At 39.0% G+C, this 24,843-nt stretch overlaps 1 pseudogene; it reads right to left on the bottom strand.

Moving 5' to 3' along the window:
• Window positions 1–17,585, bottom strand: part of LOC132427862 (F-box only protein 5-like) — a 115,741-nt pseudogene extending 98,156 nt beyond the window's left edge.
• Between the last annotated feature and the right edge of the window lie 7,258 nt (window positions 17,586–24,843).

Below are 24,843 nucleotides of genomic sequence, written 5' to 3'. Positions count from 1 at the left end.
GTGGCTACATTTGAGTTTTGGAAAGTTTCTGAAGAGTTGAAGTTACTTGAGAAATTAACTTTCAGAGGTCAAGATATGAGATCAATATTCTGCAAGTTCCATAAAAAGAACTTTATATCAATAAATAATGTTTCAGTATTTTTACTTCAACTTTTGCTGCCTTTTGCAAGCTGGAAGCTAGCAATTCTAAAATAACACATTTTAGCCTATACTAGCAATTATTATCTTTGCTTTGGCAATAAATACCTTCCTAAATGTCTATATTTTATTTACTGAAAACTCAACAAATGGTATCCTGGAAGGGAGAATTTTCAGGATGCTATTGTGGGTTGCAGCATGAGATTTTATATTATTACATAGTACCATGTAAAGACTTTCTCCTGAGAAGGAAGGAGCAGTAATTACTTCATTAGTTGCATAAGAGAGTCATAGGTCTGAAGCATAAATTGATTCTGATTCACCAAGGATATTATTAAGCTGTCAAAATCTGTCAATATGGAGTGTGACAACAACATGTAAAATACCATTAAAGGGTCATTAACAAGGTCTTCAAGCTCATGCTTAGCATTTTCTCTGAGTTCCTAATGGAACTTTTCTCAAAACAGGATTTAAGTCAGATGTCTCATAAACTTTAATGCTGTTAAAAGTTTGCTATTGTAAGAAAGTGTGTCTTTTTTTGAGTTTTTTAGTTCCTATGTCAGCCAAAATGGAACAACAGTTAAGTACCAACCACAGAAGTTTTGAAATCTTGAGATTTACACCCATTAGTTTTTAAATCTGGTAAGCTCTGAAGATGGGCTACAGTTGGTACATACTGGTTTGTATGTAGAGACTTAAAACATTCCTTTGCCAACAACAGTCATTGAATTTTTGCCATTACTTTGATAGATTTTTTTTGTAGAAGGAAAGGAAGTACAGTTTGTAATGAAAATTTATTTTTTTCATTACACTGTCAATTACTGAGATCTGTGGTATTTGCAAATGAGTGTCCAACAAGAAATTTAGCGCAGTATTCTTTTCCTTTCTGTAGAAATATCTGACAACCACAGAAAAAAGAAGTGAGTCATTACCATTTTTCTTACTGCCATGAATATAACTCAAAATGCCAAATTGATTGAGTCTCAGCATTGTAAGTGATGGCAGCTATGATGCAAATAACTTAGTTCTTCATTTAAATGGCAGACAGGTAGAGATTAGAGCTATTCTATCATTTTAATGAACACTAAGAAAAAGTTATCTATGATGCATGGAATAATAAGTCGCATTCTTTGAAATCAATAATAATAGTTGGAGCTGTCAAAAAACTTTATGAAACTTTGAATAACTAAACAAAATTTCATATACTTGTTCCTAGCATTTAAAAAAAGATAACTAAGATATAGATTGGAAAAAAAAAAAAAAACACCTGATGAGAATACATTGACCTGGGATGATCCAGATGGAATAGGCCCACATATAATTTACTTGATAAGATTCTGGGAGTTGAGACCATATTCTCCTGATAGAAGGAGAAATTGGGAGGATATATACAATTGTCAAGTAAGGATTAATTATGAGTGCTGAGTCAAATAAAAGAGTGGAAATTGTATGATAACCTTGAAAATCAGAGTGAGCTGAGCTGGGAAGGTAAGAGAGCTGTATACAAGAGTAATAATAGGAGGAGATTTAAAGCAATTAATAAGATATTATATAATGGCATAAAAATTTAGGTGTGATTTAATTTTTGAACATAAAAACAGAGCATGATTCCTATCCTGAATGGTATCTAATAAGAAATTAATTAATTGATTTAATAAGACTGTACTGATGTCATGACCACTGATGTTTAATTAGAAGCTGATTGCTGATTATGCCAATTTCATACCTGGGAAGTTTCCAAGGGGATGCTCATACCTTTTGAAACATTTTCACTTGGAGAGTGATAATAATTATTTGCTGGCAGACTAAAAAGAAACTGGAGTAATAAAATAAAAATCTCTCTCTGCTCTGAGAAGAAATGAGAGATCTTTTGCACTGAATGTTTATCATTAGGGGCTAAGGTAGCCCATGTAAAATTTGAGAGAAGGCGTTATCAAAACTTTTTCATGTGCTGTTGATTATTAAGAGAAGGCTTGCCTTGGCTGATCACATGCTGCAGGGGTGATATTAAAACTATTCAACAACTTGTGCAATATGCTTACCAACAACTAGAGTAATGCCCACTGTAGACAACCACTGTGGTCCACTGATGCTTTCAGACTGAAAATCAGTTCCTCATGGCTGGCCCAGTATGTTTTAGGGTGTGGTCTGGACCAAACATAGGCTCCACTCTAGGTGAGTGAGTATAAATTAAATGTTGGTTTCCTATCACTAAAATGGTGAACATCACTTAACGTCATACCTATATTAAGACAACAGTATGTCCACCTGCTTACCAGTGTCTGAAAGTGCTTGAATATGTGATAATTTCTGAGATGATGCTTATGAGGCAACATAAGAGACAGTGGCTAGCACAGAGCCTGCTTAATATCACTTAACATCACTTGTTTTCATGCAATAAACAGGAGTGTAGGCAAAATGCTCCATTTTGTCAATTATTTTGTTAGTTGGATTATTTTTGCCAAAATTTTGAACATGTAACAAGTCAAATCAAGTAAAAATGAAATCTACCATGAATTTGTACCTTCCTGTTCTTAAACTAGTAAACTTGAGAGGATGTCATTCTTATTTTGTATCAGTAAAAGAAGGGGTATTTGTATATATAGTTTATTTAGTTTATTTGGGTTAATATAGTCTATTTGGATATAGTTCATTTGGGTTAATAATATTTCAAAAATAAAACTTAAAAAATTTTGAGGAATGGGAATAAGAAGCAGTTTCTCATGGAAAGGAGGAGGGACAGAAGAAAATAACAATAGACAGCATCCATGAAACTAATGGACCTGAAAGATGGTAATTATTATGGAGAAAAAGTTTGAGTTCTCAAAAGTCAGAGTTTTGGAAAATGACATCTACAGAGTACCTGGGATTTATTCCTTTGAACGAATGATTCAACTTGTCAAATTCTCTGCTTTGAAGTCCATTAAGGTCTCTCAGAAATATTCTTATAGGTTATTACAGACTGTTTTGGAGAGTTTCTCTCCTTTAAATTTCTTTCTCTTCACTTCCAAAATATTCGGCACTTTTAAAACTCATTACACACTTGTGGTCACTGACCTATTTATTGCCCAAGCACGGATGTGCTTTGGCCGCCACAGACACTGTTCACTCTGGGGACCTTGAGGGATCCAGAGGTATGACAAAGGCCCACAGGGGCCGATGTGGTGGGGGCAGTTCAGGGAGCATGTGTGGTTTACATCATCCGACTAAGAACGTACATTTCTTGTTATAAATAGAATTATGAGACATTTCATTTGTGTTGTAAATCACAGTTTTAGATGAGCTAGTTCAGATGTCACCTTTGTGAAGGCTTATTTTTTCCTTGTTTAGGTTACTCCAATAATTTACACATACCATTTTAATGGTATTTTTTTCCATTTTACTCTATTCATATGTATCTTCTCCTCCACTGGGCTATAGTAAAAGGGCACAAGACATCTTTTAGTCATTTTTATATCTCCATATGTAGTATGGTACTTAGTATAATGGTACCTTTATAACATTTTGTTGTTGTTTCTTTTGTGTGTTTTGAATAATGAACATAAGGTTTGCAATAGATAGAGCTGTTTTTCATAGGCTCTCTTGCCCACTTAAACATTAATGATTGTGACCACCTACAGGGGTGGGATAGGGAGGGTGGGAGGGAGATGCAAAAGGGAGGAGATTTGGGGATATATGTGTACGTATAGCTGATTCACTTTGTTTACAGCAGAAACTAACACAAAAATGTAAAGCGATTATACTCCAATAAAGATGTTAAAAAAATATAAAACATTAATGAAACTTCACATTTCTTTTTTTTTATGGTAATTCTTTGTATTGCTTTATTGTACAATTGCAATGCCCCCTTATCATCTTCTGGAATCTTCTTCCAAGTTGTGCTCACTTTAGACACGCTGGAAAAGTAAATGATTATAAAGCAAACAATTAAAGCACCACAAAGAACCAAGATTATATTACAGAAACATTAACAGTGCAAAAAAGAAATTTCTATTAGCAGTGCTTCTCAAACCTGGCTATGCATTAGAATTGCCTGAGGCATGAATTTAAGATTTAAGGATGGCCCATGCCTAGTCACTTGGGTTTAATTGATCTAAAATGGGGGCCAGGGCTCTGTATTATTTTTAAAAGCTCACCATTAAGTAATTCTAAGTGGATCCAGGCTTAAGAACCACTACACTTAGTACTTCATTTTTTCACAATATCCTCAAATATCAAATAAGCCCCATTGTATATATGGCACCATCTTGGTTATTTATTAACATTAGACAAGTTTCAAAGAACTTGAGGACACACTGCTATTAGTAGAAATCAATTTAAAAAATCCACTTTGTTAACAAAAATGTTGTGATGTCGATTATCTCTCAAGAAGCTGGCCAACAATAAAAATCAATACTTACTTACGTCTGTTTTGCATCAGCTGTATTTCATGGACCAGTGTAAAGTAACACAAAGAGTACCTCTAAAAAATTTTTCAGGGCTTCCCTGGACGCCTGCGCGTCCGGAGCCTGTGCTCCGCAACGGGAGAGGCCACAACAGTGAGAGGCCCGCGTACTGCAAAAAAAAAAAAAAAATTTTCAAAGAGCCGAAAATGAACCCAGTTGAGTTGGAGGCAATCTAATTCAATAGATTAGATAATCATCTTAATTCTCAGTTACCACATCCTAACAGGTTTTCTTTGGTGGAATGAGAAAGGGGAGTCAGTATAAGGTTTCTAAGAGACAGTAATAATCAGACCCATTTGTGGGTTTCTGTATTTTCATCACTGTCAAATTTACTGTCAAATTTGAAAATAGCCTAAAAAAAAACAAATTATTTTATACTTTCAAGTGTGACAAAAATCATAATGCCTATAGGACCTGTACACCAGACCTAGGCTGTTGTTTTATAGTTAAGACTAAAAGATGCAGCTTACCTATGAACAATTTCAGAACCAAAAGAACAAAGATCCCAATCTAACAGAAATAGTTTTCTAATAGCATACATATGAAATTTGAAATAACTGGATTAAATGCATACTCTAAAAATTATCTTTCTTTCCTCTTAGTGACACATAGGTAGTAAAATACCAGCAACCAGACAAAAGTCATCACCTCAATTAAACAACAGTGCAAGACTACCCTACTATGTCTTTGCACAGGCTCAGCGGCCATAGCTCACGGACCCAGCCGCTCCGCGGCATGTGGGATCTTCCCGGACCGGGGCACAAACCCGTGTCCCCTGCATCGGCAGGCGGACTCTCAACCACTGCGCCACCAGGGAAGCCCCCCTACTATGTCTTTGCATGAGCTGGTGGTGCTGAGCCACCTAACAAAAATTTTCATGGGTTACACTAATGAACTCAAAACAACAATACTTACTTGATTAAGTCCATATCACTGAGCTGTGTTAAAATATTTGCTAAGGGATGTCTGAGTCCCCTTCGAAAGAGTTCCCTGAGAACATCAACACACTTTAGGCCTGTTTTCCTGCCAATTATATTCCGTAGTCTAAAATTTCCACTGGATATAAATTCCCTCAGCTTCTCCCAATCTATTTTAGGATTTCGTTTACCTTTTTTTTTTTTTTTAACGTTGAACAAACCACTTTTTCAGAATGAAGAGCTGGCAGCAAGTTTTTCTTGGGATGTTGGTCTGCGCTTTGCGTCCATAGCGGGCAAGATTGTGGACTGTCCCTGAAATTTTCCACCAGGGGAAGGCTACTGTCTTCATGCTCATTGAAGCCACTTTGTTGGGAAAATGAAGAGTAGCCACTGTCTTCATAAGGTACACTGGTCTCCAGTTCTTCTATGTCATTTGAACTGTTAAGTGTCGTACATGTTGATTTTCCTTATTATGCCAGGGTTTGCTTTCAGTTTCAAGTTCTACAATGCTGGGGCTCATAGTCGGTGACCGAAAACCTGGTAAACTTTCATAGTCTTTCTGTTTTTTTTCCTAGATTAGCAACTTTATCTTTCTGTTTCTTATCTCTTTTTTTTTTAATTGGAGTATAATTGCTTTACAATGGTGTGTTAGTTTCTGCTTTATAACAAAGTGAATGAGTTATACGTATACATATGTTCCCATATCTCCTCCCTCTTGAGTCTCCCTCTCTCCCACCCTCCCTATCACACCCCTCCAGGTGGTCACAAGCCACCGAGCTGATCTCCCTGTGCTATGCGGCTGCTTCCCACTAGCTATCTACCTTACGTTTGGTAGTGTATATATGTCCATTCCTCTCTCTCGCTTTGTCACAGCTTACACTTCACCCTCCCCATATCCTCAAGTCCATTCTATAGTAGGTCTGTGTCTTTATTCCTGTCTCACCCCTAGGTTCTTCATGATATTTTTTTTTTCTTAAATTCCGTATATATGTGTTAGCATACGGTATTTGTCTTTCTCTTTCGGACTTACTTCACTCTCTATGACAGACTCTAGGTCTATGCACCTCATTACAAATAGCTCAATTTCGTTTCTTTTTATGGCTGAGAAATATGCCATTGTATATATGTGGCACATCTTCTTTATCCATTCATCCGATGATGGACACTTAGGTTGTTTCCATCACCTGGCTATTGCAAATAGAGCTGCAATGAGCATTTTGGTACATGACTCTTTTTGAATTATGGTTTTCTTAGGGTATATGCCCAGTAGTGGGATTGCTGGGTCATATGGTAGTTCTATTTGTAGTTTTTTAAGGAACCTCCATACTGTTCTCCACAGTGGCTTTATCAATTTACATTCCCACCAACAGTGCAAGAGGGTTCCCTTTTCTCCACACCCTCTCCAGCATTTATTGTTTCTAGATTTTTTGATGATGACCATTCTGACTGGTGTGAGATGATATCTCATTGTAGTTTTGATTTGCATTTCTCTAATGATTAATGATGTTGAGCATTCTTTCATGTGTTTGTTGGCAGTCTGTATGACTTCTTTGGAGATTGTCTCTTTAGGTCTTCTGTCCATTTTTGGATTGCGTTGTTTGTTGTTTTGTTATTGAGCTGCATAAGCTGCTTATAAATTTTGGAGATTAATCCTTTGTCAGTTGCTTCATTTGCAAATATTTTCTCCCATTCTGAGGGTTGTCTTTTGGTTTTGTTTTTGGTTTCCTTTGCTGTGCAAAAGCTTTGAAGTTTCATTAGGTCCCATTTGTTTACTTTTGTTTTTATTTCCATTTTTCTAGGAGGTGGGTCAAAAAGGATCTTGCTGTGATTTATGTCATAGAGTGTTCTGCCTATGTTTTCCTCTAAGAGTTTGATAATTTCTGGCCTTACAATTAGGTCTTTAATCCATTTTCAGCTTATTTTTGTGTATGGTGTTAGGGAGTGATCTAATCTCATACTTTTACATGTACCTGTCCAGTTTTCCCAGCACCACTTATAGAAGAGGCTATCCTTTCTCCACTGTACATTCCTGACTCCTTTATCAAAGATAAGGTGACCGTATGTGTGTGGGTTTATCTCTGGGCTTTCTATCCTGTTCCATTGATCTATCTTTCTGTTTTTGTGCCAGCACCATACTATCTTGATTACTGTAGCTTTGTAGTATAGTCTGAAGTCCGGGAGCCTGATTCCTCCAGCTCCATTTTTCTTTCTCAAGATTGCTTTGGCTATTCAGGGTCTTTTGTGTTTTCATACAAATTGTGAAATTTTTTGTTCTAGTTCTGTGAAAAATGCCAGTGGTAGTTTGATAGGGATTGTATTGCATCTGTAGATTGCTTTGGGTAGTAGAGTCCATCTATTTGTATCATCTTTAATTTCTTTCATCAGTGTCTTATACTTTTCTGCATACAGGTCTTTTGTCTCCCTACATAGGTTTATTCCTAGGTATTTTATTCTTTTTGTTGCAATGGTAAATGGGAGTGTTTTCTTGATTTCACTTTCAGATTTTTCATCATTACTGTATAGGAATGCAAGAGATTTCTGTGCATTAATTTTGTATTCTGCTACTTTACCAAATTCATTGTTTAGCTCTAGTAGTTTTCTGGTAGCATCTTTAGGATTCTCTATGTAGAGTATCATGTCATCTGCAAACAGTGACAACTTTACTTCTTCTTTTCCGATTTGGATTCCTTTTATTTCCTTTTCTTCTTTGATTGCTGTGGCTAAATCTTCCAAAACTATGTTGAATAAGAGTGGTGAGAGTGGGCAACCTTGTCTTGTTCTTGATCTTAGTGGAAATGCTTTCAGCTTTTCACCATTGAGGACGATGTTGGCTGTGGGTTTGTCATATATGGCCTTTATTATGTTGAGGAAAGTTCCCTCTATGCCTACTTTCTGCAGGGCTTTTATGATAAATTGGTGTTGAATTTTGTCGAAAGCTTTCTCTGCATCTATTGAGATGATCACATGGTTTTTCTCCTTCAATTTGTTAATATGGTTTATCACATTAATTGATTTGTGTATACTGAAGAATCCTTGCATTCCTGAAATAAATCCCACTTGATCATGGTGTATGATCCTTTTAATGTGCTGTTTGCTAGTATTTTGTTGAGGACTTTTGCATCTATGTTCATCAGTGATATTGGCCTGTAGTTTCCTTTCTTTGTGACATCCTTGTCTGGGTTTGGTATCAGGGTGATGGTGGCCTCGTAGAATGAGTTTGGGAGTGTTCCTCCCTCTGCTATATTTTGGAAGAGTTTGAGAAGGATAAGTGTTAGCTCTTCTCTAAATGTTTGATAGAATTCACCTGTGAAGCCATCTGCTCCTGGGCTTTTGTTTGTTGGAAGATTTTTAATCATAGTTTCAATTTCAGTGCTTGTGAATGGTCTGTTCATATTTTCTATTTCTTCCTGATTCAGTCTTGGCAGGTTGTGCATTTCTAAGAATTTGTCCATTTCTTCCAGGTTGTCTATTTTATTGGCATAGAGTTGCTTGTAGTAATGTCTCATGATCTTTTGTATTTCTGCAGTGTCAGTTTTTACTTCTCCTTTTTCATTTCTAATTCTATTGACCTGAGTCTTCTTCCTTTTTTTCTTGATGAGTCTGGCTAATGCTTTATCAATTTTGTTTATCTTCTCAAAGAACCAGCTTTTAGTTTTATTGATCTTTGCTATCGTTTCCTTCATTTCTTTTTCATTTTTTTCTGATCTGATTTTTATGATTTCTTTCCTTCTGCTAACTTGGGGGTTCTGTTGTTCTTCTTTCTCTAATTGCTTTAGGTGCAAGGTTAGGTTGTTTATTCGAGATGTTTCCTGTTTCTTAAGGTAGGATTGTATTGCTATAAACTTCCCTCTTAGAACTGCTTTTGCTGCATCCCATAGATTTTGGGCCATCATATCTCCATTTTCATTTGTTTCTAGGTATTTTTCGTTTCCTCTTTGATTTCTTCAGTGATCACTTCGTTATTAAGTAGTGTATTGTTTAGCCTCTATGTGTTTGTATTTTTTACAGATTTTTTCCTGTAATTGATATCTAGTCTCATAGCATTGTGGTCGGAAAAGATACTTGATACAATTTCAATTTTATTAAATTTACCAAGGCTTGATTTGTGACCAAGATATGATCTATCCTGGAGAATGTTCCATGAGCACTTGAGAAAAATGTGTATTCTGGTGTTTTTGGATGGAATGTCCTATAAATATCAATTAAGTCCATCTTCTTTAATGTATCATGTAAAGCTTGTGTTTCCTTATTTATTTTCATTTTGGATGATCTGTCCATTGGTGAAAGTGAGGTGTTAAAGTCCCCTACTATGAATGTGTTACTTTCGATTTCCCCTTTTATGGCTGTTAGTATTTGCCTTATGTATTGTGGTGCTCCAATGTTGGGTGCATAAATATTTACAATTGTTATATCTTCTTCTTGGATCGATTCCTTGATCATTATGTAGTGTCCTTCTTTGTCTTTTGTAATAGTCTTTATTTTAAAGTCTATTTTGTCTGATATAAGAATTGCTACTCCAGCTCTCTTTTGGTTTCCATTTGCATGAAATATCTTTTTCCATCCCCTTACTTTCAGTCTGTATGTGTTTCTACGTCTGAAGTGGGTCTCTTGTAGACAGCAAATATATGGGTCCTGTTCATGTATCCATTCAGCCAATCTGTGTCTTTTGGTGGGAGCATTTAGTCCATTTATATTTAAGGTAATTATCGATATGCATGTTCCTGTTCCCGTTTTCTTAATTGTTTTGGGTTCGTTATTGTAGGTCTTTTCCTTCTCTTGTGTTTGTTGCCTAGAGAAGTTCCTTTAGCATTTGTTGTAAAGCTGGTTTGGTGGTGCTGAACTCTCTCAGCTTTTTCTTGTCTGTAAAGGTTTTAATTTCTCCATCAAATCTTAATGAGATCCTTGCTGGGTAGAGTAATTTTTGTTGCAGATTTTTCTCCTTCACCAGTTTAAATATGTGCTGCCAGTCCCTTCTGGCCTGCAGAGTTTCTGCTGAAAGATCAGCTGTTAACCTTATGGGGATGCCCTTGTGTGTTATTTGTTGTTTTTCCCTTGCTGCTTTTAATATATTTTCTTTGTATTTAATTTTTGACAGTTCGATTAATATGTGTCTTGGCGTATTTCTCCTTGGATTTTTCCTGTATGGGACTCTCTGTGCTTCCTGGACTTGATTAACTATTTCCTTTCCCATATTAGGGAAGTTTTCAACTATAATCTCTTCAAATATTTTCTCAGTCCCTTTCTTTTTCTCTTCTTCTTCTGGAACCCCTATAATTCGAATGTTGGTGCGTTTAATGTTGTCCCAGAGGTCTCTGAGCCTGTCCTCAGTTCTTTTCATTGTTTTCTCTTTATTCTGCTCTGCAGTAGTTATTTCCACTACTTTATCTTCCAGGTCACTTACCTGTTCTTCTGCCTCAGTTATTCTGCTATTGATCCCATCTGGAGTATTTTTAATTTCATTTATTGTGTTGTTCATCATTGTTTGTTTCATCTTTAGGTCTTCTAGGTCCTTGTTAAGTGTTTCTTGCATTTTGTCTATTGTATTTCCAACATTTTGGATCATGTTTACTATTATTATTCTGAATTCTTTTTCAGGTAGACTGCCTATTTCCTCTTCATTTGTTAGGTCTGGTGAGTTTTTATCTTGCTCTTTCATCTGCTGTGTGTTCTTCTGTCTTCTCATTTTGCTTATCTTACTGTGTTTGGGGTCTCCTTTTTGCAGGCTGCAGGTTCGTAGTTCCCGTTGTTTTTGGTGTCTGTCCTCAGTGGTGAAGGTTGGTTCAGTGGGTTGTGTAGGCTTCCTGGTGGAGGGGACTAGTGCCTGTGTCCTGGTGGATGAGGCTGGATCTTGTCTTTCTGGTGGGCAGGTCCACGTCTGGTGGTGTGTTTTGGGGTGTCTGTGGGCTTATGATTTTAGGCAGCCTCTCTGCTAATGGGTGGGTTTGTGTTCCTGTCTTGCTAGTTGTTTCGCATAGGGTGTCCAGCACTGTAGCTTGCTGGTCGTTGAGTGAAGCTGGGTATTGGTGTTGAGATGGAGATATTCGCCGTTTGATATTATGTGGAGCTGGGAGGTCTCTTGTGGACCAGTGTCCTTAAGTTGGCTGTCCCACGTCAGAGGCACAGCACTGACTCCTGCATGCAGCACCAAGAGCCTTTCATTCACACGGCTCAGAATAAAAGGGAGAAAAAGTAGAAAGAAAGGCTCTTGGTGCTGCATGCAGGAGTCAGTGCTGTGCCTCTGATGTGGGACAGCCAACTTAAGGACGCTGGTCCACGTCAGAGGCACAGCACTGACTCCTGCATGCAGCACCAAGAGCCTTTCATTCACACGGCTCAGAATAAAAGGGAGAAAAAGTAGAAAGAAAGAATTAGTAGAAGAAAGAAAGAAAGAAGAAAGAAAGAAAGAAGGGAGGGAGGGAAGGAGGAAGGCAGGAAGGAAGGAGGAAAGGAAGGAAAAAAGCAAGAAAGAAGATAAAGTAAAATAAAATAAAGTAAGATAAAATATAATAAAGTTATTAAAATAAAAAATTATTAAGAAAAAAAGAAAAAAAATTAAAAAAACAAAAAAACAACAAAAAAACGGACGGATAGAGCCCTAAGACAAATGGTGGAAGCCAAGCTATACAGAGAAAATCTCACACAGAAGCATACACATACACACTCACAAAAACAGGAAAAGGGGAAAAAATCATAAATCTTGCTCTCAAAGTCCACCTCCTCAATTTGGGATGATCCATTGTCTATTCATGTATTCCACAGTTGCAGGGTACATCAAGTTGATTGTGGAGCTTTAATCCGCTGCTTCTGAGTCGGCTGGGAGAAATTTCCCTTTCCCTTCTTTGTTCTCACAGCTCCCAGGGGCTCAGCTTTGGATTTGGCCCCACGTCTGCGTGTAGGTCACTGGAGGGTGTCTGTTCTTTGCTCAGACAGGACGGAGTTAAAGGAGCCGCTGATTCGGGGGCTCTGGCTCCCTCAGGCCAGGGGGAGGGAGGAGCACGGAGTGCGAGGAGAGCCTGCGGCGGCAGAGGCCAGCGTGACATTACACCAGCCTGAGGCGCGCCATGCGTTCTCCCAGGGGAGTTGTCCCTGCATCCCGGGACTCTGGCAGTGGTGGGCTGCACAGGCTCCCCGGAAGGGGGGTGTGGACAGTGACCTGTGCTCGCACACAGGCTTCTTGGTGGCAGCAGCAGCTGCCTTAGCGTCTCAAACCGCGGCTCGCGCCCGTTTCTGGAGCTCCTTTAAGCAGCGCTCTTAATCCTCTCTCCTCGCGCACCAGGAAACAAAGAGGCAGGAAAAAGTCTCTTGCCTCTTCGGCAGGTCCAGACTTTTCCCCGGACTCCCTCCCAGCTAGCTGTGACGCACTAACCTCCTGCAGGCTGTGTTCACGCCGCCAATCACAGTCCTCTCCCGGCGCTCCGACGGAAGCCTCAGCCCCGCCCGCCCTGGCGGGTGAGCAGACAAGCCTCTCGGGCTGGTGAGTTCCGGTCGGCCCCTGATCCTCTGTGCGGGAATCTCTCCGCTTTGCCCTCCGCACCCGTTTTGCTGTGCTTTCTTCTGCGGCTCCAAAGCTTTCCCCCTCCGCCACCCGCAGTCTCCACGCGCGAAGGGGCTTCCTAGTGTGTGGTAAGTTTTACTTTTTCACAGCTCCCTCCCACTGGTGCAGGTCCTGTCCCTATTCTTTGTCTCTGTTTTTTCTTTTTTCTTTTGCCCTACCCAGGTACGTGGGGAGTTTCTTGCCTTTTGGGAGCTCTGAGGTCTTCTGCCAGCGTTCAGTACGTGTTCTGTAGCAGTTGTTCCACGTGTAGATGTATTTCTGGTGTATCTGTGGGGAGGAAGGTGATCTCCGCGTCTTAATCTTCCGCCATCTTCCCGGAAGACCCTTTCATAGTCTTTAATGCAGTCTTTTTAAGAACTTTCCAAATATGAAGTAGTGTAGGAACCTTGTCTTCTGTCATCAGGCTTTACCGGTTTAATTCCAGAATGAACGTGGTAATAGTTAAAATCCCACTTCATTTTGACGCAGAAAGTGAGACTTCCTTCTTTACAACCGTCTGAGGGGCGAGGGCGCCGTAGCTGCAGTGGCAGGAACCGGAGGGCGCCGTGGGGAGCAGCTGCAGGGGCGCTGGCTCACGCCAGGGCAAGTGGGGTTCGCCTCAGGTGAGGGAGCTGCACCCGCGGCAGAGAAGCAGGCCGTCCACTTCTCAGAGCTCTCAAGACTTCACATTTCTGATTATGATTGTTAGTTGGGTAATCAAAATATAACCATGTCATGTTCTAAGGTCAGTTCTTCCTATTTTTAATTGTATGCTTTCCTTAATTTGTGCTCATTTCTAAGTTTTTGAGCTGTGTTTTTATGTTTATTCTTTTAAAATTTGCATTGTGTTTTCTTTTTATTAAGACTATAACCCCAATAACTCTTGTTTATTCCCCCAGATACAGAAATATGTGATGGTTATGTTCTAGTTTGTTGAAATTTTTAGTTACTTAAAATTAGATTCTGGTGAAACTATTAATTGACATGGGGTAGAACTAGCATGTTGGAAACTGGGGTGTCTAATGCCTGCGTTGAGTATAAACCTTGATTTTTTTAAGCATAGAAGCAGCCTAGGGATGTGCCTCAGACACAGGAAGACTTTGGGCTTTATCACCCGGTTACACTGACAATAGGGAGGATGTTGGTGCCCCAGGGTGAGTACTAAGTCAGTGAGCTGTGAGCTATAATTGCAGAGTGCCCTCTTTTCCTCATCTTTTTTTTTTTTTTTTTTTTCTGCGGTATGCAGGCCTCTCACTATTGTGGCCTCTCCCGTTGCGGAGCACAGGCTCTGGACGTGCAGGCTCAGCAGCCATGGCGCACGGGCCCAGCCGCTCCGCGGCACGTGGGATCTTCCCGGACCGCGGCATGAACCCGCGTCCCCTGCATCGGCAGGCGGACTCTCTACCACTGCACCACCAGGGAAGGCCTCCTCATCTTTTATGGAGAGTCTTCCAAACACATATGGTGCTTGTTCTTTGCAGGGAGATATGCTCCCATTGTCTGTTGGCATGTGTTGTGAGCTAATTTAGGTTCACTGAACATACCTGAAAATCTCCATAGCTAAGCCCCTGATTTCTGTGTATGAGACTTTTTATTTTGTGAAATGGATACAGTAAGCAGGAAGAATAAAATACTGCTCAGGTAAGATTTCTACTCAGAAGCTTTTTCAAAGGAGGCTATGAATTATAATGCAAAAGGACATTGCACTCACTGCATGGTGATCTGGTTCTGAAAGCAAAGCCTTTCTTTGATAGCTAGAGGACAAGTAATTCTAAAGATCAAAAAACTTGTTATCATACTAAGAAAACTAAATCTGTGCCTGTGTATGTATTATTTTCCAAAATGTTCAGTTATGTATTACTCTCTGTCACCTCAGCGTTCAAAAACTAAAATGAACCATGGGATGGGGGGACAGTAATATCACTACAGCCCATCCTGGGCAGCCAGGTGGATTGTTTTTAGGCCACCTCAACTTATCCTTCATTGTCGTTCTAGCTGCTTTGAAGTAACTCTGAGGTTTCTCTTTCTCTCTCCAGTGCCTGGAGCTTCTGGCAATATGACAAGGTAAACAATTGACTACAGCAGAAGTAGCAAACTGAGGCCTATGGGCCAAGTCTAGCTCTGGCCTGCTTTTGTACTGCCTGTGAGCTGAGCATGGTTTTCACACTTTGAAAAACAAAAAAATAAGAACCTGTGACAGAGACTGTAGGTGGCCTGAACCTATGCCTAAAATACATACTGTCTGGCCTTTGACAGGAATGTTTGCCAACCATTGCCAGCCATCTGAATTTTATTCTGCAGTGGCCTTGACATCCCTGCCTTCTTTCACAGACTCTTCTGACCTCTTGTTACTACTTCTTGTGCACATCTTGACCTTTAGTGCACTATCAAACATCCTTCAGTTTCTATTGCTACAGGCTGCATCCTCCCTCTCACCGATGCCTCTGTGTCTTTGTACATGCTCTTCCTGCTTTCTGGAATGTTCTCCACTCTACCCTGCATCTTTTGTGATCTGTATCTGTTGTGCAATTTATCTATTTTATCTTCACTTCTCTGAATAGAACAATGTACACAATGCTGATAACGAATGAATATTATCTAATAATTAAACCTTATCAAATAAATAATGTTTAGCCAGAGAGAAAATTATAGATACTGGACAGAAAGCCAGTGACAAATTTGTGTTCCTGTTGTCATTGGTCATGTTGCTGTTGATGACAGCTCTGTTCTCACGCTGCCTTGGTTATTTACTATCAGCATAAATAATGGCAGTGTTTTTTTTTTAATCTTTCTTTTCTCATTTGTGTTTTATTCATATATTTTTTCAAAGCACAGAAAAAAGATAAAGTCCAGGGTCTTGAAAATTAGTGGGCTTGTACACTAAGCAATGGTAAGGAAGGAAGATAACATTTCAGGAGAGAAAAAGCAATAGTAACAGCAAGTGATTTTGCAAGGGGATATATGTATCAGATAGTGTTTTTGTTATGGAAAAGAATTAAGATCACTGGCCACAGTTGGCCATTTTAAAGCCCTGAGTGTTGCTATGGCTACACTGAGGAACCTGTTATGGTCACCCTTAGAGTATACACAATGATAAAGGGAATTTAGTGCTTTTAGATACAAATATGAATGATAAAAAGTTTGTTTTTCTAATCAAAAGAAGGAAGTGAAAATGGATTTGTTTGTCTCTACCAGCTATGGGAATTAGAGGTTGGAAAAACTAAGATAATTGACATATGTGTTAGGTTACAAAAAAGATGTGGTAATTTAGAACTAATCCCGAAAAAATGATATAACATTCTGTTGTGAAATCTTTATAAGAGGGGCAAAAGGTAGTAGGGAATAAAGTAAACCTAGTACCATAGGTAAACAATACCCAAATTCTTAAATGACAGTTTAGAAATAATAAAATACAAAAGTGAGTAACCTGTTTGTTCCTAAGCTTAAATCTTATGTTTGGAACATTCTTATAATTTTAAGCTGTTCAAAAAGCAGTTCTTGTTCATTGCCTGCTTTCCCCTGACCTTTAAGGAACCTGTGATTAAACTCCACCTCCATATATTCCCATTTTAGAGCTATCCAGCAGAGCTGTTCTTCAGTCAATATATGCCTTCATCTCTTATTCTGACTTGACCTGAATTTCTTTTGTGATTTTTTTTCTCCTAGAAAAGCCTATTTCAACCTTTGGTATCAAAATCACTCCTTCTGTGGGCAAGTAAAATAGTAGCCAAGTGTCAGATGTCATTCACGTTACTCTCCTTGAAACTCCAGCTACCTCCTTTACCTGTTTATCTCTTCAAAGTGGGAAGTAATCAGTATGGTCATTTTTATTTTTAAGATTCACTTTTCATTATCATTTAAAAAACATCTAAAAGGATATATCGCTCACTGTCCTTTTGAGATGTGAGGTCAATAAGTTATTATGGGGGCTTCCCTGGAGGTCCAGTGGTTAATACTTGGCACTTCCATGAAAGCGCAGGTTCGATCCCTGGTCGGGAAACTAAGATCCCGCGTGCCGTGTGGTGTGGCAAAAAAGACAAAAACCAAAAAGTTATTATGTGGTGGGCACTAAGATAACACCGCATATTTTATTTATTTTATTTACCTGACTTGGGAAACTTTTGGTCTCATTTAGAGAATATGGAAAAACCTTAACAAGGCTGTGTAAAACTCATTTTACTCAATATTTTGGTTCATATGTTTGCCAAATTGATATTGTCTAATTCAAAAGGAAAACATGTCCAGTTTTTCATTTTAAGTCCCATGGACCCTTATTGGGTACTAATCTTATTTTTGCTCTAAGTAATTTTATGTGTTCTGAAACTGAACTTTGCGTTTAAATGTGATTCTACAATTCCTGAAATTTAGAGAAGAAAGTTCCAAACATTATCAATCACAGCTGTCTATATACCTTTTGACACCTTCTGTTGTTCACACTATCAGTTAGGCTTAGTGAGCCAGGAAATGCTGCCCTTTCTTTTACACTTACCCTTTCAGGGGTGTATAGATAAGGCCGTCAGTGAGCTTGCCAGCATGCAGGCTCATAACCATGGTCTGGGGCAAACCACTGATTCTTCCCTCCCTAGTCACTCTCTTTCAACTGACTGACCAAGAGTGGTCACCTTGACCTAAGGTCAGCTGGTCTGGGTAGTAACCTTTGCATGCAATGACAGGAAGAGATGAGTTTGGAATATCAGATTCTCTCTCCTAGTACTTTTCCTTATAAAACATGGGTGATCCTTGCAGTTAAAAATGGAGGATGAGATGAAGAGGATGCAAAGAGGGGAACTACATGGTAGGGTTGGGGCCATGAGGATTTATGGAAAAGTGAAATTATAATCTAGCACACAGATTTTTCCCAGAGATGGAATGAGAGACCATGTGACCTCTGGGTGTGACTGAAAGGTCAGTCCACTAAGCTACCTCTATGTTTGAGGCAATAGCTTTACAATCCTCTCTCCCCAGCCGTTTTCCCCCCAGAGGTTACCTTGAGTTCCTTACAGGCTAAAGAATTGACCAGAAACAAATAAAATTCCTGTCGTTTAGACCTTCCTCCCTGAGTAGGATATCAATGTGCTCCATCTTATGCTACTGCTACTGCTCTGTGCAGTCAGCGTGGGCCGTGAACAAGGATCTGACAGGTGACCATTATCTGTTCAGGGAATGTCATGGGCTTGCTGCTTTTCCTTGGACAGCTGGTCCCCAAAGAATTGTAGCACTGTCAAAATTTAAACATGGCTCAGCTCTCCTTAAATGTGCTTCTGTGAGAAACATACAGTCTCTTTGTTCTAAATAGGTGATGGAACTGTTTCTGGAATTGAATTGGATTACATGTGTATTTCATGCTTGATTTCTCCTGTGTGAGGAAAACACCACCAGCTGAGTGTGCTTTTGGGGTATTTGAGGGGCAAAGGCCCTGCTCTGTGCCCATCCTGATCTCTAACCTCCATGCTTGTACCTTGCTTGCTTGAAAGATATAAGCCCATATTGCTCGAGATACTTACAATTGTTTAGGGAAGGTGTTGTCTTCTAGCTTACTACCCTCCAAGACATGGGCTTACTGGCTTTTCTTTCCTGTCTCCTGACACTCCTGGGCCTTTCTTCAGGGTTGGTGTGATATTATGATATAATAAAAACTAGGATATTTGATCTTTGTCCCTAGTTCCTGGCACAGAGCTCCTAAAACTCTTGTAATTTCCTAAGCGATGTGAGTGTCCTTTTGTATGCTAGTGAGATGACTGGTAGCTGGCAGCGCCTAGATAGCTTCAGGATGAGGGCTGTTCACCAAAATGATCAAGGCACATTTAGAGGGTTGGAAGTTTCAGCCCCACTCCCTGACTTCTGGGAAGGGGAGAGGGGCTAGAGATTGAATTAACCACCAATGGTCAGTGATTTAATCAATCGTGCCTGTATAATGGAACCTCCATAAAAATGCTAAACCTCAGGGTTTGGAGAGCTTCTGGGTTGGTGAACACATCCACATGCTGGGAGGGTGGTGCACCCCAACTCCAAGGGGACAGAAATTCCTGTGCTTTGCATCTTTCTGGATCTCACCCTGTATACTTCATCTGGCTGTTCATCTGCATTCCCTTATAGTGTCCTTCACAATAAATGGGTAAATGTAAGTAAATGTTTCCCTGAGTTTTGTGAGCCATTCTAACCTGGGGGAAGGTTTGTAGGAGCTCCTGACTTTGCAGCCAAGTTGGACGGACCCTTCTTTTTTTTTTCTTCCCCGCATGACATGTGGGATCCTAGTTCCCTGATCAGGGCTCGAACCTATGCCCCTTGCAGTGGAAGCACTCCCCACTGGACCACCAGGGAAGTCCTGGACAGATCCATTACTTGTGACTGACATCTGAAGTGAGGGCTTTTAGACTGAACCCTAAACCTGTGGAGCTGGACGCTAAGTCCTGGTATTGAATTAAGTTATAGGACACTTAGTTGGTGTTCAGAGTTGGAAAGTTGATCGACATGGGAAAAAAAAACCCCACATTTCACTTCGGAAGTGCTGTGAGTAGAGAAATAGTTTTCCTTTAGCAGTGAATATACAAGTGGTTCTGGGCACATGGCAGACAGTACTAAACATGAAGAGGAAATCAGGTGGCAATTATATAATGAGCATTTTTATTAAATTTAGGAGTTGCATTCATCCTGTGAGCTTCATTTTCTTTAGGAGGATTTCATTTTCTAGGTGCATTTATTTCATGGAGAGAGGTACTTGGTAAATATATATGTATAGGGATATAAATCATGCCCTTAAGTAGACATTGTGCTCATTTAATTCTTATAAGAATACTGCTGGGTAGGTATTCTTACCTGTATTTTTTGATGAAGAAATTGAGGCTTAGAGTCATTAATGGACACTTCTCGAGGTCTGCTAAGAGGCAAATTTTTTTGTTTTTGAAGACCCACCGCTGCCCCTGCCGGCAGCCTCTCTGCCGCCCCTGGGGCCTCTAGCCCCACACAAACAATGCCCGTCGCATCTGTCACTGGCCTGCATCAGCAGCACTTCGTCACCATGACGCAACAATCTCTGTCCTGTCTCTGGGCTCGTTGCACTAAGAGGCAGATTTGAGACTGCATCTGAGCTTATTCCAAAGCTTGTAGTCTTTCCAGTTACCATAAAGATATGGGAACACAAAAGATTTATCCTAGCATTAGTTTGCAGTGCCTTTAAATCTTCCATTTAGTTTCTTTCTTCTTTTTTGTAAAGTTAATAAAAAACGTAAAAACTCATGTTCACCAAAAGCATTTCATTTCTTAAAACAACACCACCACCTGCACTGGAGGCATTGGTGATGAGGGCACAACTCATTGTTCCTAATCGGGTGATAGAAAGGATTTTTTCTGTTGCCTTGGCTCAAAGTAATTGCATATTTATCTATTTATCTGAGTAATTAATCAGAAACCCAAGTAGTCAAAGCAGCAGCTGGAATTCCCATGATGGACTTCCATGTTACATTCACCAATTCTCAGCACTTTAAATGATTTCTTACCCAAGCAATGTAAAACCCCATGAGTCATATGACCAAGTGCTAGCTATACTAGGGACTATTTACCCATCCTGGAGAATGCATTTTAGATGACTTTGCAGGAAATATAAAGAAAAATGATTACAGTAAAGATATGTTTAAACTGAAAAGCATTCAATAGTTTATGTCTCTACAATGACTTTCCTAGGCCTTACATTTATAGTCTAAAAATAACATTTTATAGAAGCAACAGGCATAATGTTCTATTAATTTAATAAGAAAGAAAGCTCTGTGAAAGCATCTTTGTTTAAAAATGTGCATTTTTAAATGACTCAGAATCAGCATAATGGCCGTTTTCCTCAGCTGTCTGTGGATGCATAGGAAACAATGACAGACCCATGGTGTCTACGAACCTAGTTTCGAAAAGCAGAACTGCCTTTGACCAAAATGTTGAATAGCAGTGTTTAAAAAATAAACCAATGTTTATTTTGAATGGAAAACTGTTTTTGAAGACTCAAAATGAATCGCATTTATCAGTAATTAAAAATTCAATTATTATTGAGTTTCCTAAAGTATCCATAAGGACCAAATTTGCTGAAGTTCAAGGAACTTGAATTTTGAAAGCTGTGAGCAAGGCTTGAAAGGCTACCTCTTTCTTTTTTTAATGTTTTTATATATATATATATATATATATTTATTGGAGTAAAATTGCTTTACAATGTTGTGTTAGTTTCTGCTGTACAATGAGGTGAATCAGCTATATGTATATCTATATCCCCTCCCCCTTGGACCTCCTTCCCACTCCGCCACCCCACCTATCTAGGTCATCACAGAGCACTGAGCTGAGCTCCCTGTGCTATACAGCAGGTTCTCACTAGCTATCTATTTTACACATGGTAGTGTATTTATGTCAAACCTAATCTCCCAATTCGTCCCACTCTCCCCTTCCCCTACTGTACTGTGTCACATGTCCGTTCTCTACGTCTGCATCTCTGTTCCTACAAATAGGTTCATCTGTACCATTTTTCTTGATTCCACATATATGTGTTAATATATATTTGTTTTTCTCTTTCTGGCTTACTTCATTCACTCTGTATGAGAGACTCTATGTCCATCCACATCTCTACAGATGACCCAATTTCATTCCTTTTTATGGCTGAGTAATATTCCATCGTATATATGTACCACATCTTCTTTATCCATTCATCTGTTGTTGGACATTTAGGTTGTTTCCATGTTCTGGCTGTTGTAAATAGTGCTGCAATGAACATTGGGATACATGTGTCCTTTTGAATTATGGTTTTCTCAGGGTATATGCCCAGGAGTGGGATTGCTGGGTCATATGGTAGTTCTACTTTTAGTTAATGAAAATAAAAACAAAAATAAACAAATGGGCCCTAAGGAAACTTAAAAGCTTTTGCACAACAAAGGAAACATAAACAAGACCAAAAGACAACCCTCAGAATGGGAGAAGATATTTGCAAATGAAGCAATGGACAAAGGATTAATCTCCAAAATATGCAAGCAGCTCATGGAGCTTAATATCAAAAAAACAAACAACCCAATTAAAAAATGGGCAGAAGACCTAAATAGACATTTCACCAAAGAAGACATATAGATGGCCAAGAAGCACATGAAAAGGTGCTCAACATCACTAACTATTAGAAAAATGCAAATCAAAACTACAATGAGATATCACCTCACACCGGTCAGAATGACCACAGTCCAAAAATCTACAAACAATAAATGCTGGAGAGGGTGTGGAGAGGCAGGCTACCTCTTATATGTATATTGTGTTAGACCTGCATGATGTTTTATAAATAAAAAGTCAATAGAAGGATTTCACATAAAAGTCAGGATTTTTGGCTTCTCTTAAAAAATAAGTCAAACGATGTGGCAACACAGGGTCTATTGTCCCTTTCAGTTGAGGTGTATGCTTTCCATTTCTTATCCTCTTGCACATAGCATGTATGCAAATTCTCTTCTACAGCTGACTTAATTCATTTTAAGTTACCTGACTAGCAGTGTAGGCATTTGAGTTTCAGCCTATATTCTAAGCTCTGCCTACTGCTAGTTCCCAAACCACATGACTTTTATCTTTTGAGATACTCTCTCAGTCCTCAGGAGATGATGATGGTGATGATGATGATGATGGCTTTTGAAATTTTGTTCTATTGTTAAGATCCCAGAGACTTTTTGAAATCATACAAACTTTAAAGGGAAAGAGACATTGACTTAAACAAAATAGAAAGTATTGATGTTAAGATTATTAAACTTGGTAACATTATTTGTTGTGAGAGATTTATGTGTTAAGAAAGGTTTGGAATATATGGGGAGAATCCCAAACAACCTCGTTTATATAAAGAAATTAGCTGCTATTAAGGTTGGGATTATAATGGGAAATTCTATGCTATAGTTTTGTCTTCCTCAGCTCCTCCACCCTTTACTGGGGCCCCCACCCCCGCCCACCAAATGAATAAGGCCAAAGAAAAACAAGACCCATAGTAATGGATGCTGAAGTAGAAGTTCATCTTTCTATATTTATCATGTTAGAACTGGATTAGAATAGAGTAGGTTGGTAAGATTTAGCAAATAAAAATGCAGGATGTCTAGTTATCTGAATTTCAGATAAACAAGAAACAGTTTTGTAATCTAATTATGTTCCATGCAATATTTAGGGTATATGCTATGGTCTGAATGTATCCCCCCCAAATTCATATGTTGAAATCCTAATGCCCGGAGTGATGGTATTAGGAGGTGATTAGGTCATGAGTGTGGAATCCTCATGAATGAAATTAGTACCCTCATAAAAGAGGCTCCAGAGAGCTAGCTCATCCCTTCCATGTGAGGACCAGAAAGAGGTCAGCAGTCTGCAACCTGGAGAGGGTCTTCACCGAAACCATGCTAGCACCCTGGTCTTGGACCTCCAGCTTCCAGGACTGTGAGAAATAAATTTCGGTTGTTTGTAGCCACCTAGTCTGTGGTATTTTGTTATAGCAGCCCAGATAGACTAAGATAGTATACTTACACTAAAAATGTTCATTTCTTATCTGAAATTAAAAGTTAAGTTGGTCTCCTGTACTTTATCTGGCAACCCTAGAAGAGGGGAAAGATGCTTCATCAAAGGCTTGGTTATTTCTGCAATCAAGGTTTAGTCAGCAGATGGAAGGCCAGAGGGAGCCTGTTCCCAACCTGGGAACCTGAATATCAGATAAGCCAAGTAGAGAAGGCATTTTTGGATATTTCAGACAGCAGGAAATCAGACTAGGTTCAGGCTAGCAGACAATAGGTTGAGAAGCTTTCAGGTTTTAAAGATAGATGTGTGTTAAAGTCCTGCCTGGAACGATAATAATGATGATGATGATGGTATCTAATGTATGAGCTTTATTACATGCCAGGCATTGGCCTGGATGCTTCATATATTAACTTTAATCTTCATAACGATCCTGTGAGATAGATACTATTATTATCTCCTTTTTATAGGCAAGGAAACTGGGTACCAAAAAGTAAATTAATTTGCCTAAGTGACCGAAATGGCAAAACCTGGGTTTGTGTTTCATTACTTATGAGGTTAAGTGATAGAGAATATCATATAATTATGTATTGCATACTAAGTACTTTATAAACATGTCACGTAATTTTTGCAGCAACCCCATGAGATAGACATTATTGCCAAAGATTAAAAATAATCTAAGCATTGTTTTTAGGGGTAGAAATTGTTAGAAGTATTTTTAATAATACGAACTTCCTACAAACCACTGCAGTGGAGAGATGCTCAGAGTATATTACTTTTCAAGCACCAGAAATTACACTGAGTTTTCTACTTTTAGAAAAGAGAAGATAGAGATGGGAAAAGGAGGAAGAAAAAAAAAAAACAGAGCAAGTTTATATCATAAATGATTTTCAGTTTGCCTCAGGTACAGATTTATAATGTGTTGATATTTTTAATACCAGTCATGTATTATGACTCTGTATTTTACAAAGCTCAAAGTTCACCCAACACTGCTGTTTATATAAACACACATATACACATACATATAAACACATATTTATAAAATTATTTTTTAATATGTACTATATGTATATATATTCTAGTATAAAGACAGTTCTGTACAAATGAGAGAGTGCTCTTATCTCCTTGACCTTGTATGCCAGGAAACTTAGGGAGGGTGAACACCCATGAAGAAGGAAAGATGGGAGAGTTGAGACTAGCTCACTGGTGGTAGTCCACCAATGAGCTTGGTAACCCAGAATGGCATTGTCAGTGGTATTGCCAGAGGCAATATATTCCACTGCCTCTGGATAAACAAAAACTTCACGTGGGTACCTCAGAGTCT

The sequence above is a fragment of the Delphinus delphis genome, chromosome 7 (genome assembly GCF_949987515.2).
Source record: "Delphinus delphis chromosome 7, mDelDel1.2, whole genome shotgun sequence".
Taxonomy (NCBI): Eukaryota; Metazoa; Chordata; class Mammalia; order Artiodactyla; family Delphinidae; genus Delphinus; species Delphinus delphis.
The sequence above is the reverse complement of the archived record's forward strand: the minus strand, read 5'-3'. Positions and strand labels throughout refer to the sequence as shown.